Source organism: Lagenorhynchus albirostris, chromosome X, assembly GCF_949774975.1.
Source record: "Lagenorhynchus albirostris chromosome X, mLagAlb1.1, whole genome shotgun sequence".
Lineage (NCBI taxonomy): Eukaryota > Metazoa > Chordata > Mammalia > Artiodactyla > Delphinidae > Lagenorhynchus > Lagenorhynchus albirostris.
Window position 1 is genome coordinate 83,897,967 of NC_083116.1, and position 4,423 is coordinate 83,902,389.

The following is a 4,423-nucleotide window of genomic DNA, read 5'->3' on the forward strand; positions in this document are numbered from 1 at the left end:
ATTTGGCTCATTGTGTCTCCATTGTCATTTGTTTCTAGGTATTTTTTAATTTCCTCTTTGATTTTTTCAGTGGTCACTTCGTTATTAAGTAATGTGCTGTTTAACCTCCATGTGTTCTTATTTTTATACATATTTTCTTTTAATTCGTATCTAGTTTCATAGCATTGTGGTCAGAAAAGATACTTGATATGATTTCAATTTTCTTAAATTTCCCAAGGCTGGATTTGTGACCCACGGTATGATCTATCCTGAAGAATGTTCCATGAGCACTTGAGAAAAATATGCATTCTGTTGTTTTTGGATGGAATGTCCTACAAATATCAATTAAGTCCATCTTGTTTAATGTATCATTTAAACATTGTGTTTCCTTTTTTATTTTCATTTTGTATTATCTGTCCATTTGTGAAGGTGGGGTGTTAACGTCCCCTACTATGATTATGTTACTGTCGATTTCCCCTTTTATGGTTGTTAGTATTTGCCTTATGTATTGAGGTGCTCCAATGTTGGGTGCATAAATATTTAAATTGTTATATCTTCTTCTTGGATTGTTCCCTTGATCATTATGTACTGTCCTTCTTTCTGTCTTGTAATGGTCTTTATTTTAAAGTCTATTTTGTCTGATATGAGAATTGCTACTCAAGCTTTCTTCTGATTTACATTTGCATGGAATATATTTTTCCAACTCCTCACTTTCAGTTTGCATGTGTCCATAAGTCTGAACTGGGTCTCTTACACAGCATATATAGGGGTCTTATTTTTTATTCCATTCAGCCAGTCTGTGTCTTTTGGTGGGAGCATTTAATCCACTTACATTTATGGTAATTATTGATATGTATGTTCCTATTCCCATTTTCTTAAATTATTTTGGGTTTGTTATTGTAATTCTTTTCCTTCTCTTGTGTTTTTTGCCTAGAAAAGTTCCTTTAGCATTTGTTGTAAAGCTGGTTTGGTGGTGCTGAACTCTCTCAGCTTTTGCTTGTCTGTAAAGGTTTTAATTTCTCCAACAAATCTGAATGATATCCTTGCTGGGTAGAGGAATCTTGGTTGTAGGTTTTTCTCATTCATCACTTTAAATATGTCCTAACACTCCCTTCTGGCTTGTAGAGTTTCTGCTGAAAGATTAGCTGTTAACCTTATGGGGATTCCCTTGTGTGTTATTTGTTGTTTTTCTCTTGCTGCTTTTAATATGTTTTCTTTGTATTTAATTTTTGACAGTTTGATTAATATGTGTCTTGGCATGTTTCTCCTTGGATTTATCCTGTATGGGACTCTCTGCACTTCCTGGACTTGATTATCTATTTCCTTTCCCATATTAGGGACATTTTCAACTATAACCTCTTCAAATATTTTCTCAGTCCCTTTCTTTTTCTCTTCTTCTTCTGGGACCCCTATAATTCAAATGTTGGTACGTTTAATATTGTCCCAGAGGTCTCTGAGACTGTCCTCAGTTCTTTTCATTCTTCTTTCTTTATTCTGCTCTGCAGTAGTTATTTCCACTATTTTATCTTCCAGGTCACTTATCCGTTCTTCTGCCTCAGTTATTCTGCTATTGTTCCCTTCTAGATTATTTTTAATGTCATTTATTGTGTTGTTCATTATTTCTTGTTTCCTCTTTTGTTCTTCTAGGTCCTTGTTAAATGTTTCTTGCAGGCTTCCATGGTGGCGCAGTGCTTGAGAGTCCATCTGCTGATGCAGGAGACATGGGTTCATGCCCTGGTCTGGGAAGATCCCATATGCCACGGAGTGGCTGGCACTGTGAGACATGGCCGCTATGGGAGAGGCCACAACAGTGAGAGGCTGGTGTACTGCAAATATATATATATATATATATATACATACATATCTTGCATTTTTCTATTCCAAGATTTGGGGTCATCTTTTCTATCATTATTCTGAATTCTTTTTTAGGTAGACTGCCTATTTCCTCTTCATATTTTAGGTCTGGTTGGTTTTTACCTTGCTCCTTCAACTGATGTGTGTTTTCTGTCTTCCCATTTTGCTTATCTTACTGTGCTTGGGGTCTCCTTTTTGCAGGCTGCTGGTTCTGAGTTCCCGTTGTTTTTGGTGTCTCTCCCCAGTGGCTAATGTTGGTTCACTGGGTTGTATATATTTTCTGGTGGAGGGATCTAGTGCCTGTGTTCTGGTTGATGAGGCTGGATATTGTCTTTCTGCTGGGCTGGTCCACGTCCAGTGATGTGTTTGGGGATGTCTGTGGCCTTATTATGATTTTAGGCAGCATCATTGCTAGCAGATGGGGCTGTGTTCCTGTGTTGCTAGTTGTTTGGCATATGGTGTCCAGCACTGTAGCTTGCTGGTTGTTGAGTGAAGCTGGGTGTTGGCGTTGAGATGGAGATCTCTGAGAGGTTTTCACTGTTTGATATTACATGGATATGGGAGGTCTATTGTGGACCAGTGTCTTGAAGTTGGCTCTCCCACCTCAGTGGCACAGCCCTGTCGCCTGGCTGGAGCACCAAGAGACTGTCTTCCATACAGCTCAGAATAAAAGGGAGAAAATATAGAAAGAAAGAAAGAAAGAAAGAAAGAAAGAAAGAAAGAAAGAAAGAAAGAAAGAAAGAAAGAAAGAAAGAAAGAAAGAAAGAAAGAAAAAGAAAGAAGAAAGAAAGATTGATGATAAAATAAAATAAGATAAAATAAAATAATAAAAATAATTATTAAGAAAAAATTTACAAAAGTAAAAACAACAACAACAACAAAAAATGGACAGAAAGAACCCTAGGGCAAATGGTGAAAGCAAAGCTATACAGACAAAATCTCACACAGAATCATACACATACACACTCACCAAAATCAGAAAAGGGGAAAAAATAATCTCTCTTGCTCGCAAAATCCACCTACTCAAATTGGGATGATTTATTGTCTATTCAATTATTCCACAGATGCAGGGTACATCAATTGATTGTGGAGCTTTAATCCACTACTTCTGAGGCTGCTGGAAGAAATTTCTCTTTCTCGTCTTTGTTCACAGAGCTCCCAGGGTTCAGGTTTGGATTTGTCCCCGCCTCTGTTTAGGTCGCCTGAGGGTGCCTGCACTTCCCTCAGACAGGAAAGGGTTAAAGGAGCCACCGATTTGGGGGGCTCTGGCTCACTCAGGCTGGGGGGAGGGAGGCGTACGGATGCAGGGTGAACCTCCAGCTGCAGATGCTGGCGTGACGTTGCAGGAGCTGGAGGCATGCCGTGCATTCTCCCAGGGAAGTTTTCCCTGGATCATGGGACCTTGGCAGTGGTGGGCTGCACAGTCTCCCGAGAGGTGAGGTGGGGGTAGTTACCTGTGCTCACAGACTGGCTTCTTGGTGGCTGCAGCAGCAGCCTTAGCATCTCATGCCCGCCTCTGGGATCTGGGCTGGTAGACGTGGCTTGTGCCGGTCCCTGGAGCTGTTTTAAGCAGCGGTCTTAATCCTCTCTCCTCGCACACCAGGAAACAAAGAGGCAAGAAAATGTCTCTTGTCTCTTCGGCAGTTCCAGACTTTTCCCGCACTCCCTCCTGGCTAGCCGTGGCACAATAACCCCTTCAGGCTGTGTTCATGCCACCAAACCCAGTCATCTCCCTGGGATCTAAACTCCCGTCCCGGTGGCTGAGCAGACAAGCCTCTCAGGCTGGTGAGTGCTGGTCGGTACTGATACTCTGTGCGGGAATCTCTCCGCTTTGCCCTCTGCACCCCTGTTGCTATGCTTCCTCCGTGGCTTTAAAGCTTTCCCCCTCCGCCACGTGCAGTCTCCACCCGTGAAAGGGCTTCTAGTATGTGGAAACCTTTCCTCCTTCACAGCTCCCTCCCACTGCTGCAGGTCCCATCTCTATTCTTTTGTCTATGTTTATTCTTTTTTCTTTGGCCCTACCCAAGTATGTGGGGAGTTTCTTGCCTTTTGGGAGGTTTGAGGTCTTCTGCCCATGTTCAGTGTGTGTTCTATAGGAGGAGTTCCACGTGTAGATGTATTTCTGATGTATCTGTGGGGAGGAAGGCAATCTCCTCATCCTACTCTTCCACCATCTTCTACTGTCTCTGGCTTTTGTTTGTTAGAAGATTTAAAATCACAGTTTCAATGTCATTACTTGTGATTGGTCTGTTCATATTTTCTGTTTCCTCCTGGTTCAGTCTTGGAAGGTTATAACTTTCTAAGAACTTGTCTATTTCTTCCAGGTTGTCCATTTTATTGGCATAGAGTTGCTTGTAGTAGTCTCTAACGACGCTTTTTATTTCTGCAGTGTCTGTTGTAATTTCTCCATTTTCATTTCTAATTTTATTGATTTGAGTCCTCTCCCTCTTTTTCTTGATGAGTCTAGCTAATGGTTTATCCATTTTGTTTATCTTCTCAAAGAACCAGCTTTTAGTTTTATTGATCTTTGTTTCTATTGCATTTATTTCTGCTCTGACCTTGATGATTTGTTTCCTTCTGCTAACTTTGG